Genomic DNA, 14,916 nt, shown 5'->3' on the forward strand with positions numbered 1-14,916 from the left:
CTCTGGAAACCACTTCCTGTTTTATGTGTGAATGTAGGGGAGTAAATCACTCTTCTAACCATAGCCTACATGTTAACAGGAACTAGGGCCTCTCACCCATTCAAGTAGACACACACACACACACACACCCCTTCGTGGAACTCTGGTAGCGTTACCCCGAAGCCCATGTTAATCTCACCCCTCTGAACACTGCTCTTAACAATGCAAAATCTGCTCATGTTCAACTGACAAACATCAATTTGTTTTGAAACAGCTACCAATTTATTTTTTGAGCTCCTTTTTAAGTATATACAGTGTGTATATACTTAAACAAATTTAAATATATATATATATTTTTTTTGAGTTGTTTCAACAGAAATGATGTTTGATGTTTGTCAGTTGAACATGAGCAGATTTTGCTCATTTTGCTATATGCTTTGGTAGGATTTAGATAGGTCAGTGAAGATTGACAGGAAGTGAGTGGGAGAGAGAGACGGGGTGGGACCGAGAAATGACTGGCAGGTCAGACCCAAACCTGTGTCACCGTGGGAACTTGGAGGCAAATGGCATGGACTCTGTTGCCACTTACGACACAGTGCCCACCTTTTGAGTTTTGCTCTTCCAATATAAGTATGTAAGTTCCCCAACTTTTGCATTTCCTTACAATAGTTTTGCGTTCCCTTGCAGTCACCTCCACCGTAGCTTTTGTGTTACCTCACCATGCATTTTGCGTTCCCTTGCAGTTAAAAGTATTGCGCGGGAATGCAAAAGTATTGTGAGGGAATGCAAAACTTATTGTGAGGGAGCCCAAACTATTGCAAGGTAACAAAATTCCCACAAACCACTTACCACCAACCACATTTAGCCTTGTTACAAAGATTGCCTTTAACAGACAACCACAGACAACCAGCAGTACAAAATCACATCCAGGATGACGTGACACACATACACATGACATAACCCATTGGTCAGAAACGATTAAAACTTTCGCTGAAAGACTTTCTCAGATTCAAAAATGTGTAACTCAGTGATAATGATTCTAGTCAAACACCCAGTGAACAACAGCACTCTATGGAGATTCTTGAAGTAGTCCCAAACTGTGTGCACACATGTTTCCTTTCAGGGTCAACATGCCCGACCACAGGGCTCGATAGTCCTCCTCATGGAGTATTAAGAAATAGTTAACGCTAGTTCGGAGTTTCAAAGAAACTCGGTAGAGCTGTAAAGAACAAGCCGTTACACTCTGACTATTGCCGATCTGTCTATTTTGTTGAATGACAGGGCAACTACTTCACAGAATCCCCCTTTGCCCAACTAAGGACATCAATAGTACTACAAGGAACAATAGTAGGCTATGCACCCGAAGAGTGCTCTGTGAACTGGGCAATGAACATTGCATCAGTTAGCAAAAAGCAACTGAGAAAAGTTTGGTCTTAAGTTTAGATTTGAAACTGGCTACAGTAGGGGAAACTATCTTATCTGAAAGTTGTTTCCAGAGCTGAACTGCATAGCAACTAAAAGCTGCTTCACTATAGTTGCTTTCAGACCTAGGTGTAAGTCTGCATGTTCTTCAGATGTCAAGCGGTTGGGCCATATATCTCATATAACATAACTGGCTATTTGGAATAGCGAACATAACCAGCTCATACACTACTCCTCTCCTAGTATTTCTGACGGACATTATTTAAATGAGCTTGTGTCTGAATGAAGCGAACAACATGTGGAGTAATGAGACTAACGGAAAATGAAATGTGCCGATTTTCTAGGCTGATTTGACATGAAACTATTAGGGGTTTGCACGGACGTTTGCATGGCCATGTTGGAGGCAATCTGCGTAAAGAACTGAATGAAGTAGGAGTATTATGCACTTTGGATACCTTAAGTGATTATAGCCATGTCTAAACAACAGAAAAGCTCATCAAAATGCATCCAAGATGCAAAGGCATATAGGGCAGGACTTAGACCACAAGAAAAGGTACGATATTTTGAGAAATTACGGTTTATTTGCAGTGCAGATCCATATGAGTTGGGTGAGGGAGACACAGTACCAAGTCCAACCACAAGCGCCCACCTTCCTCTGAAAACTTCTGGCATTATACTCCTTTCTCCCTGGTTTTTTAATAACTTTTGGAAGTCGATACCTACTCCAGATGTTTTTCTCGGTTTGACCTATTGGTACAACCTAAAACACGGCAATAATTAACCATTTTCCTTGACAACGTTAGGGATGTAATTCAGTTGCTAATGCTTTCTAATGATGTGAGTATCTCCAATATGGCGACGTCCCGATCTGATGACACGCCGTGCAAACCCCTAATACTCTCATCCTGACGTAATAATCAAGGAAAGTTGCGAACGTGCCATGGGCGAAGCAACACATGATATCACGCAGCACCTGAAAATAGTCCCCGTAAACTATAACTTCCAGCAGCAAGTTTGAGTTGCAGCAGAGAGTGACTGGATTATTCCGCCTGAATAGGAAAATTGCCCTGTTTCCTTTTCCGTTAGTCTTATTACACTTTCTAACTTGAGAAGAGACAAGTTTTAAATTGGAAAATTACTGGAAATCGTAGTCACTTTTAAGCGTGATGCTAGTGGGCGAGATCGTCTAATCTGATTCAATGACCTATGCTAGGCTGGAGCTAAAAGTGGTATCGCCAGACTCAGAGAACTGCTGGATGAACTGGAGAAAGGTAAAAATCAATTGTTTAACTCGAGGGGAGTTGGAAAATGAGCGTATTTTCCCAAATGGTGGCATGTCCCTTTAAGTAAAATGTGTGCACCATTTACTAAACTAAGAGCACAATTTAGTAAAATTAGGGCAATATTTCGTAAGGTGCGCATGTTATAGTAAAATGAGCACACAATATAGTAAAATGAGCGCACATTTTCTGGATATACACCAAAAATATCTTGCAATGATTTCTCCAGGGTTCCAGGATATTTAAAATTAGATTATATTTTACTTGTAGTCAGTCGCATCAGATAGGCAGGCAGAGGCATATCAAGCTTTTTAAAAGTGTGGGGGTTGTGGGATAGGAAAGTGAAACAATCCGGCCAAATTATAAATAACTCCCTACAGGGACGTTGTAAGTATTTTCTGAGAGGAGTGCGGACTATATTGGCAGGTATCCGGGAGTTTCTCCCCCGAAACTTTTTTGAAATTCTGATTGCTAAATAAATACACCATTGTAATGCAGTTTGGGAGGGACAGAACAAGCAGCGCCCCTCATTTGTGTGGCTCATGTGACATGTAGGCCTACATTATCTACCTGCTATCACTTCACTATTTGACACTACCCTACATGGAGACATATCTTATGTTATAAATGAAGAAATCATTTCAGAAATTTTGTTTTGTGCATATGGTTAGCAGGCTACAATAAATTGCCTAACAGACAACAGCCTACCCAAACATATGCAAAGGGAATATAAATAAATTGTGTTGCATATAGCCAGCTTAATTAATGTCAGTTTAAAGATTATGATTAGCAGTTTCTATGCTGTTTTCAATAATAGTTACAGGTAGCCACGTTGTTGTTTAAACTAGCCCACGTTACCTTTCACTTGCTGCAGGGAAGCACACATTGCATGAGCGCTCATAAGCGTTCTTATATGCTGGAAGTCCTAGTTCTCAGATGTAGAACTTAAATGTGTTTTGACGCTGCTGTTTGTAAAATCAAAATAAGATGTTCTAAATGGAACGCGATGGTATTTAAGACATTGAGATCTCCAGTAGATGTAGAACGACACACATTGACAGTGAAATGCCGCCGACGTTTGTAAGATCAATAAGATCAAATAAGATGTTCTAAATGGAACGCGGTGTAAGCTGTTCAGATCTTTTCCAAGCGTCTTGGAGACGTATATGTGCTGGCCTGGCTGGGCTATGTCTATATAGTTAATGACACCAAATTAATAAGAAGGCTATTTCTGATTGGGGAAACTTTTAGCCTATCTTTCTTTCAGTCCGCTGTTCCATACCATTCAATCTTGCTGCAAATTATCAGACGTGAAGCACCAGGCATAACTTAATTTCGCGGCTACGTGGACCAGTAAGCTAATTGTTGAGGAGGCCCATAGTTTGAGAAAAGCTGCAGATCATAGACAGAGAATAATGAGAACAGTAGCCAAGCGTCAGTGAATAACCTGAGCCGCTCTGATCAAATTCAAAGTGTGCGTCTCTCAAGGCTGCTTGAGTCTGCATTATAAAGTCTGCAGTGATCAGATTTGAGGTAGAATTGAAATGATAATTGTTACCACATTATTATAAACCAAAATTCACTGTCTGTCTGACAGTTTTTGTCACAATGTAGAAATGCACGAGTCAAAGTGAAAGCGGGGGTGCGCGCACCAAGGCCCTTGGCTACTGTTCTCATTATTCTCTGTCTATGATCTGCAGCTTTTCTCAAACTATGGGCCTCCTCAATTAGCTTACTGGTCCACGTAGCCGCGAAATTAAGTTATGCCTGGTGCTTCACGTCTGATCATTTGCAGCAAGATTGAATGGTATGGAACAGCGGACTGAAAGAAAGATAGGCTAAAAGTTTCCCCGATCAGAAATAGCCTTCTTTTTAATTTGGTGTCATCAACTATATAGACATAGCCCAGCCAGGCCAGCACATAGCCTATACGTCTCTAAGACGCTTAGAAAAGATCTGAACAGCTTACATCGCGTTCCATTTAGAACATCTTATTTGATCTTATTATGACCCCCGCGCACCGAAGCGGCGGTCATATAGGTTTAGTCAGAATTTTTTTTTCGCATGCCCAAATTTCCGTCAATGAGTCCCGGGACACTGAAAGACCGGGGTACACGAAATTTGGTGGGCATGTAACCCCACATGGATAGCATGGAACCATCGTTTTTCGTTTTGATCTGTAGCCCCCCCGCTGGACTGGACCCCCGAAAGGAGGGTAGGGCAGACACAGTTTTCTGTGAATATCTCGAAAACCGTAGGGTTTAGGAGGAACATTTTTTTTTTGTATGTTGATCTCAAGGGGTCATGTTAACCCATTTCATGTGCACACATGTGCACAAACAGATACACACACACACACACATACATTCACAGTAATCATACGTATGACACATACTCACACAGTAGACATATGTACGCTTGCATGCACAGGCACATACGCAGGCACACACACAAGCACGCACACACACACACACTCACACACACACACACCCACACACATAACATAAACATAACACAAACAATCAAGAATTTCTCAGAATTATGAACAGGCAAGATGGAGGTGGGGTTGTATAAAATTAATTTTACATGTGAAATCTATGAACTAATCATGTTTTGGTACTTGTTGTCTAGCAGATACCAGTGAGAATTGAGTGTGGATAATGCAATTTAGTGAGACAGTTAGAATCATATAGGCCTTTCAGCGTGATTTCTTTTTGTGGAAAAAATGTGCTGGACTGGGCGGCGGTCATATTTTGTACCGCTCTGCGGTACATCTAGTTGATCTTACAAACGTCGGCGGCATTTCAATGTGTGTCGTTCTACATCTACTGGAGATCTCAATGTCGTAAAAATAACATCGCGTTCCATTTAGAACATCTTATTTTGATTTTACAAACAGCGGCGTCAAGACACATTTAAGTTCTACATCTGAGAACTAGGACTTCCAGCATGTAGAACTCAAAGAACGCTTATGAGCGCTCATGCAATGTGTGCGTCCCTGCAGCAAGTGAAAGGTAACGTGGGCTAGTTTAAACAACAACGTGGCTACCTGTAACTATTATTGAAAACAGCATAGAAACTGCTAATCATAATCTTTAAACTGACATTAATTAAGCTGGCTATATGCAACACAATTTATTTATATTCCCTTTGCATATGTTTGGGTAGACTTAAAAAGTTTTTGAATTTGAGCTTACAGTTCTGTCATTATTCTGTGTCCTTTACATTTCTAGGTATTATATTAGGTATTATATTAATAGTCCAGTGATACCTCGAAATTAGGCTGTTGTCTGTTAGGCAATTTATTGTAGCCTGCTAACCATATGCACAAAACATAATTTCTGAAATGATTTCTTCATTTATAACATGAGATATGTCTCCATGTAGGGTAGTGTCAAATAGTGAAGTGATAGCAGGTAGATAATGTAGGCCTACATGTCACATGAGCCACACAAATGAGGGGCGCTGCTTGTTCTGTCCCTCCCAAACTGCATTAAAATGGTGTATTTATTTAGCAATCAGAATTTCAAAAAAGTTTCGGGGGAGAAACTCCAGGATACCTGCCAATATAGTCCGCACTCCTCTCAGAAAATACTTACAACGTCCCTGTAGGGAGTTATTTATAATTTGGCCGGATTGTTTCACTTCCCTATCCCACAACCCCCACACTTTTAAAAAGCTTGATACGCCTCTGGGCAGGAGGCATGAGTTTCTGTGTATGTCCATCTACTGTTTTGTGAAATGAAAAGAATACACAATAATATGCAGAATCATAATAAAAAAACACACTTTATAAAAACAGGTGCATTTGTTTAAAAACACACTTTATAAAAACAGGTGCATTTGTTTAAAAACACACTTTATAAAAACACATTTAATAAGTTACTTCTACTTCTGGGAGAAGAGCATTATCACCTTTGTAGGTCACACTAAGAGGAAAAAATAATCTGCAGCTACATACAAGCATTCAGCATCGAGGTTCTCAGTCTCAGGTGCCAGACTCTGTTTATGCTGAACTGAGGGATCCACAGATGGAGATGAAAGATGAAAGATTTCGTAATACAATGTGTGCTTTAAACAGTTGATCAGACCTGCAAATGTGCGAAATGAGTTCAGCACTGACATTTTCAGATGTGTGACAGATTCGGTTAGCGCTGGACAACTCTGCAGCTGCGTGCACCGTGCAGCCAGGTCGTGTTCCTTCCTGCTGCTCACATGTGGTCAGCCTCTGTGCTTTCTACACCCTGGACTTGCTAGACTCAGAGCCACTGGCTACTTACGCATGCACTGCAGGAGTCTGAAGTAGAGCTCGAATGCAAACCTGACATGCATTGCATTACATGGTGCTCTGATACTGGGGTTACACAGGCAGATACACAATAATTCACTCTGAATGCTGGAAGCAACTATTCAAATAAGAATAGCAGTCCAACAGTACACCTGTAAGCCACAAGAATGTGACAAGCTGTGTTGTGATATTGTCTGCTTAATATTGCAAGTATGAGGAAATGAAGAAAGAATAATATTGCAAGAAGAGTCCTTAACTATAAGAGTAGAGTTTTCTTAAGTAGAGCATGGGAGCTGAGAGGTGTCTTCTCATACAGAGGCCTGTTCCCAGCACACGAAACACACACAAGATGCACACTGACTGAAACATACAGCATGGACCTCCCTTTTCAGTTGTCTTTCCTCTGCATTTAAGGTGAGCTTAGATCCTCATATCAGCAATGCCCATGGATGTGTAGCTGAGTGTTGCAACTGATTACATTTGATAGGATATAGGCATATTGGATGTCATGTAGTTTCAGAACTTGAAATAGGTACTGTACATTTTGCTACATCCAGCTCTTTGTACAATGAATATATTTACAATGTAAACAATGTACAACCAGTAATTGCATAACTTGCATTTTTTTTTTCATATACGCTTGAGATGCCCTTTCTGAGTGTTATGCAATCTGGTTAAATTTACTTTAGGATCATGTGCTCTTGCCCCATCTGCTGGTGCAAAACATTGTTGTCACTATCATTCATGACACAATAGTCATTCTTGCAGCATTAAGCAGACAAAATCACAACACAGCTCGTCACATTCTCTGTCAGCTACCACCGCTTAAAATATTTGGTGCCCTATCTTACACCTGCATATCTATGAGCCATGCGCAACGCAAATCTTGGCATGTGGGTGCACAAGATACGGGAAATTACTGTAATTGTAATTGTATACTGTAATTGTAAGACTTTGTTTTGTCATTGCGTTGAAAATTCCATTAGCAAGAACAGAGTACAGACGCATGTACACTCTGCTTGTCACAAACACACACACACACACACACACACCTGTTTTAGGTGGAATCCTGCTGTTGCATGTGCGTGCAAGCAGATTCATTCTACAGAGATGCGTTCATTCGTCATCATCATAATAATGATAATAACTAGATGCACCGCAAAGCGGTACAACATATGACTGCCGCTTAGTCCTGCACATTCTCTCCGCAAAAATAAATCACACTTGTCAATTTGTCTCCATCTCTTACACCATCCCCTTCTCTTGCAACTTTTGTGTTATGTAAATGAGTGTGTGCATGTCTGTTTGCTTTTGTGTATATGTGTGCTTCTCTCTCTCTATCTCTCTGTGTGTGTGTTCGGTTATGAATGTGTGGGGGTAATGGGCTGTGTGTGTGTGTGTGCGTGTGCCTGCTTGCCTGCCTGCATGTGTTTGTGCGGGCATGTGTGTGAGTAAGCGTGTGTGTGTGTGCTTGTGGGTGAGTTCATGCATGTGTGCGTGCGTGCGTGTGTGTGTTTATGTGTGCAATACTACCACAATGCACATCACACAGTGTGCGTAGGGCACCATGGACAGGGGGGGCACCAACATTTAGCCAATAAATAGCTTTACTGAAAACTGCTTTTCACTCTTCTCTCTTTCACTCTGAAAATTATCTGTAACAAAAAGGTATCAGCCAGACCCAAATTAAGGCCTCCTTACACCATTTGATTTTGAGGAAGACTTTTTAAAAAACTTGGGGGGCATTAGTTAAAAGACTACAGTCTTTCAAGAATCTTTCCCAAATCTTGTCAAAAGTTCTTAGAAAATATGGGAGGATTGATTCAGTTTTCCCTTAGTACGCAGTACAAAACTCATCAATCATACACTCAAATTTTCCTGTACCCAATGTATTTATGCATGGACAACAAAATAATTAGGAGGGTGGGACATGTCTAAACACATGTTATATCACATCTTGAGGCTGTATGCTTTCAGAAAATACAGTTAGGCTCATACGTTTTTGAACCCATGCTAAAGTTAAAAGAGGAATATAAAATCATCTTTTGCAAATTGATCTTAATCCCTTAAGTACAAAAATGAGGAAATATCCAACCTTTAAGGACACCAATTTTCTTTGTGAATGAATAATGTATCGTAAATAAATACATGTTCTTCCTTAAAATACAGGAGTCATAAGTATTCACACCCCTTGTTAAATTCCCATAGAGGCAGGCAGATATTTATTTTTAAAGGCCAGTTTTTTCATGGATCCAGGATACTTTGCATCCTGATAAAGTTCCCTTGGCCTTTGGAATTAAAATAGCCCCACATCATCACATACCCTTCACCATACAGATTGGCATGGTGTTATTTCAGTTAGCCTATTAGCTGGTTTGATGCTCATTGAGCTCAATGCAAATCAAACCAGCTAATAGGCTAACTGAAATAACACCATGCCAATCTCTGCAAAAACTACAATAAAATCTGTGACAGCCATCTCAGATTAGATAACAGGAGAGAAATCTGTTGGGTGTTCCAACTGTAGCCAGAAAAACGTTGAATTTCCAATGTGTATGAATTGCACTTTCTAAATATTCCTTTACCCCCCCCCCCTCCCCCCCCCCCCCTTCTCCAGATACGGAATTAGTGCTGTATACGGACATCTCAGTCAAGGACCCAGAAGAACTAATAGAGGACAAGAGAGGAGAAATAAGCAATCAAACAAAATAATAAAAGTTGCAATATTTCATGTTGCAGTGAATTGCCATCAATAATAGAGACCAATGTAACTATATGGATTGAAAACATGTATGACATTAATACATGCTAAATGTATGAGATTATATAGGTGTGGTGTGTGTGTGTGTGTGACAGAGAGAGAGAGAGAGAGAGAGAGTGATAGGTACTTCATTTGTGCAGTAATGACTTAAAGCATGACAATCAAATAACAATGTATATAAAATGGCTTCAAAATACAAACACATCCTGTGTTTTTCACATTTAAGGTGAACAAATGGATTCTTAACAGTGCAGCCAGGATCCTCACTAAAACAAAAAGGAGAGATCACATTACCCCAATCTTAAAGTCCCTGCACTGGCTCCCAATCAGTTACAGAATTGATTTTAAAGCACTTCTGCTTGTTTTTAAGTCTTTGAAGGGGGTTTGGCCAAACTACTTACATGACATGTTATAACAGTATTCCCAAACAAGGTCCCTTAGATCACAACATAAACAACTACTACTGAAACCGACCATCAGATGGGGCAGCCGTGGCCTACTGGTTAGCGCTTCGGACTTGTAACCAAAGGGTTGCCAGTTCGAACCCCGATCAGTATAGGCATGGCTGAAGTGCTCTTGAGCAAGTCACCAAACCCCTCACTGCTCCCTGAGCGCCGCTGTTGCAGGCAGCTCACTGCGCTGGGATTAGTGTGTGCTTCACATCACTGTGTGTTCACTGTGTGCTGAGTGTGTTTCACGGATTGGGATAAATGCAGAGACCAAATTTCCCTCACGGGATCAAAAGAGTATACATACTTGTACTTATATACTTATACAGAACAAAGCAGGGTGAAGCTGTTTTTAGCCACTATGGCGTCCATCTCTGGAACCAGCTTCCAGAGACCATCAAAAACGCCCCAACTATAGCCACTTTTAAAACGAAAGTTAAGACCAAACTTTTCTTAGATGCTTTCTGCAGTTAATGCACATTGTTTTTTATGCTTTTATGTTTTTCATTTCTTTTTTATTCTCTCATTTACTTTTAAACTGCCTCCCTGTTGGTGTTTCATGTACATATATATATTTTACATCTTACTTTTATTATTGTCATTTATCATGTGTGAAGCACATTGAATTGCCACGTGTATGACTATACAAATAAATATGCCTTGCCTTGCGTGTGAGCCAACGTGGCCCTCACAAACATGCAGCATCCTTTTTCTCCACTAGAGAGCATCCTTTCCCAATGTGTGAGTGAGTCGCTGAATAGGAATTGTGCCGTCAATTTGACAAGTTCAAATGAAACCACAGCATCTTGATTGGCTGTTGTGCATCTTCAGATATCTGGGACTATGTGTATTTTTGAAATGAACAGTCTTCCAGGCCTCGTTCACTCTGAAACATATAGGTGTTGTGGAATAATTCCTATAATAATTCCATAAGTCCAAATTTTAGATGTTATTAAAAAAACATTTTAATAATGTGAAGACACCGTCTTACGCCTTATACAAATCTGTATAGCAAAATATAAACACTTGCAAAATACAAATACTCCTCAACGCCAAATACAATATTACTCTTTCTGCTATCTCTATAAACTAAGAGAAGAGCAAACAACAAAATAAAATATATTCATGATTAATTAATGAAAGTGTTTTGGACAGTGAGGCCCCTACGTTTGAACCAATCAAGCAGCCTCTTCCTCCTCTGCTCCTCCAACTGGTCCCTCTCTGCTGGGGTTACGTCCTCAAACCTCCCAGGCGGCAGGTCCCTCTCTGCTGGGGTTACGTCCTCAAACCTCCCAGGCGGCAGGTCCCTCTCTGCTGGGGTTACGTCCTCAAACCTCCCAGGCTGCAGGGTCCGCTGCACATCCCTGCACACCGGCTGGAATCTCAGATGATATACAGGCATCTTATCTCTGTGTCCATTAACGGACAGCTGTGATGGGCTCTTCCTCCCATCCCCCTTGGCCAGCTGAGGTCTCTCCTTGGCCTCACGTGGCAGGTTTTGGTCTGTGTGGATAGACATATTCAACTTCTCATATTAGACGATGACTCGTAATTGAAATGAGTGAACTGAACCCTTGGTGCTCGATGAGAGTGCTGAAGACATGATACTCACATGACAAGTTCAGATGGGTAGACACAACACCCATCATTCCAAACAGCATGGTCTCTTTCATTACTGCCTTCTCAAATACTGATATACTGATATTGCCTACGAAATTTGATTCGTCTTTTGCAGCCTCCCGCCGGCTGAAAAAACCAAGCAGCTTCTTCCTCCTTTTCTCCTCCAGTTCTTCTCTCTCTTGAGGAGTGAGATTCTCACGCCTCTCAGTTCGCTGCTGATCCATGGTCACTCCTGGCTTGTATTTCTGCCACTGTGTTGAACAAGACATTGGCCTTGCCCTGGAGGATGCCTCTTTCCTTGGAACCTCTGTGTAAGTGTTATGCAAAGTTTTTAGTGCAGAGCGCTCAAACATCTTCAACATTGAAATTTGGAATGAAGTTAGACTTCTGTAAATAAACATTCCATCTTAAGTTGTCATGGTGATGTTTTGTTTTAAATCTAGGGAAAACAAAGAGTTTAGGCCAAAACATCTTTGGTACAAGCCTAGAATGTCCAAATTGCCTTGTTCACCAAACTTTTCCAAAACAATGTTGACTCTTAAAGTGAAATAACACTATTAGGGTCTGTTTAGAGCATGTCTTTTGGAAAGATGATTATTAAACTGGAACACTAAATGAATGTAAAAATTAAACTACTTAAACCTACTAAAACTAATGCTAACAATGATTCAAATATAACCAGTATTATTGATCTCTTGATATGGGCCTTAATAGTTTATTTGCACAAAGCGGAGACATTGTTAATTTTGAAGATGTTTGTTTGTTGATGCTGACTTTCAAAATAAGCACTTCCTCCCATGAATTTCAATTCCTGATGTGATGGAAACATGGAAGCATGTGGTTAAGAGCCACTCACACGGAACTACTGGGGACAAGACTGAGGGTTTCCATTATTGCCTAGAACCTGAAGAGACACACATATGACAGCCACATCCATAACAGTACTTGTGTCAGTGGTCACTCCCTTCTGCGCATACGGCTTTTTTGTAGAGCTCAAATAAAATTATTTCAAAACATTTAATCATGGCCTCTTTCTCTCACATTGTACAGCAAGATTTTACAATGCGCAACTAAGGGCCAAGGGCATACCTGTCAACCGTTTTTTCCCGGGTTTCTCCCGTATTTCAAGGTCATCTCCCAGCACCCTCCCGTTTTGTTATTTCTCCCGGATAAACATTGATCCATTCAGGTTGCCAGATTGAGTATGAAATACACCCTACACATACACAATCACTTAGTTTCAATTTCAACCGTTTTGTCATAGGCTAAAACCTGGCAACCCAAAACCCAAATAAGGAAGCGGGTGCCGTCTGCGCAGCCTGAGTCTCGTCGTAGGCAAAATACAAATACTCGTGGCTACGGCCGAACACCCGTGGGAATATCCATGACCAACCCCACTCTCACTCGTGCTATATTGCTTAAATGTACACAAATCTGTCCTACAGCAGGTAGACTTTACACCTTGGACATCAAAAGTGTCTCATGTATTGTATGTGTGTCACAATTTGTAACTGTAAAACTGATTTGTGTGACTATAAGTAATACACACTAACAACATTATTAACCATATGTCTTTCACTTACAAATCTATTTTATGGATGCTCAGCCTCATCTGTCTCCTCTCTGACCGGATTGATAGGGCCTACTGTTCTTGATGCTGCGGGTGGGGAATATATCTTATCTTATGTCTTTAAATCGAAATTCTGGAGTAATTTGAGTTCAGCTCAAGGAGGAAAGTTTGTTATTGTATGGGACTATTTTCAACGTTTTTACAAACTATTATTATTTGACCAAACTGCCACAAACAGCAAAGTATACATGATTTTTTGGAACTAAGCTTCGATGGACTCCTTCCTTTTGCATTGCATTCGGTAAATCGACTTGTATGGACTTTCCCCACAATATGGAGGTAAGTCTTGTAAAACTCCTTTCCAGACCAACTCTCAATCTCAATTGAGATGCAGTCTAGAGTCAACGAGATTAAGGGATTAAGTTTTACCTTGAAACCAGATTTCAAAAGCACAATATTTTGTGTTTTAGACACCTCAGTGAACTTAAAACAAGCTTGTGAAAATACTTTAATACTTTTAAAATGGATCATTTATCTGTTATCACTACTAATATTTAAGGCAATACAGGCAGTACACTTAAACAGACACTCAAAATACAACTCATATCAAATGGAATGTAGGCCTGGTTATCTCCTTAAACAACACCATTCTTTCTGTTAATAAACTGACTAAGGTGAGGACGCCACTTCACTGACTTGAGTTCCCATCAGTCTACAAAAAGGTCTGTGTTTACTTCAGCAAAGGTTCATGTGGCCAAACATTCGGAAGTCCTTTTGAAAGAGCAAATAGGCAAGTGCAGGATTTCTGCCAACTGTTCACCACAGACATTTGTACTGTTTTGTGATGTCAAACAGAAATGTATCAGATCAAATAACAGGATATCCTCAAGAACAACATAGAGAAGTGGAGATAAAAAAAAAAAAAACATTGGTTAACAGCATAACACACTCATCAATGAGTAATTAGTATTAATGTCCAACTGGATACAAAAAAAAGCTAAGAAAAAGTAAACAAAACAACATTACATTCAAAAACTATCCTCTGTACCTACAGTAACACGAATATATGGAGATCATTACTCACTGCTTTAATCACTTCATCATCCTTTTGTAAGCATTCTACAAGCATGCCAATATAACTACAAACCACATCTAACTACAAACTCACCCCACTACACTAGGACAATGGCCCTGCACTTCCCAGCACTATGCATGCTACACAGTTCACCTGCCTTTCTAGAATCAAATCATTTGAACGAATGAATAGATGCCACTCATCACAGTCTCTCATCTGTCTTCTCTTTTTAAGTGGTCAATTATATGTGCTGTGATGTCTCAAGGGACCTTCAGCAGTCTGAGGTACAATCCCTGCTCACTGCTGTCAAGCTACGAGAGTTACAGCAAGGAAGAGGATCAGATTGAGGCTGTGTCAACAATCACTCTGGATATGAACAATTCCCACTGGCACTTCATAAACCAAATCATAAATCTACTAAGGCAACATGACATGCAGTGTAGCCGAGGGTGTGGGCAGTCCTTAGTCAGAT

This window comes from Alosa pseudoharengus, unplaced genomic scaffold (genome assembly GCF_046254945.1).
Source record: "Alosa pseudoharengus isolate Yale_2024_CS ecotype anadromous, Long Island Sound unplaced genomic scaffold, YU_APseudo_1.1 YU_APseudo_1.1_scf_16, whole genome shotgun sequence".
Classification (NCBI taxonomy): domain Eukaryota; kingdom Metazoa; phylum Chordata; class Actinopteri; order Clupeiformes; family Clupeidae; genus Alosa; species Alosa pseudoharengus.